Raw genomic sequence first — 313 nt, 5'->3', positions numbered from 1 at the left:
AGCGAGAGAAAAGGGGCCAGAGAGTCGGGAGAGGCCGGCGGGGAAGAGGCGGCGGCGAGTGGCCATCGTCGGGTGGGAGCTGCTCCGAAGACCCGCGCCGTGCCCCCCCACACCTCCCCGTGCCCCTCACCGATACCCGGGGCGGGCGAGAGCGGCCGGGGGTCTCCTGGAGGCCGCGCTCCGGGAGCCGCCCGCTGGGCTTGGGCGGGGCGCGGGGCCGCGGCGGCCGCGCTCCCCGGCTCCTTCTCCCGCTGGGATCTGGCGGCGGCGGCGGCGGGAGAGGGGAGCGGCGCCCGGGGCGGGGGTGGGTGGG

The sequence above is a fragment of the Hipposideros armiger genome, unplaced genomic scaffold, assembly GCF_001890085.2.
Source record: "Hipposideros armiger isolate ML-2016 unplaced genomic scaffold, ASM189008v1 scaffold_73, whole genome shotgun sequence".
Classification (NCBI taxonomy): Eukaryota; Metazoa; Chordata; class Mammalia; order Chiroptera; family Hipposideridae; genus Hipposideros; species Hipposideros armiger.
Note: the sequence above shows the minus strand (reverse complement) of the source record.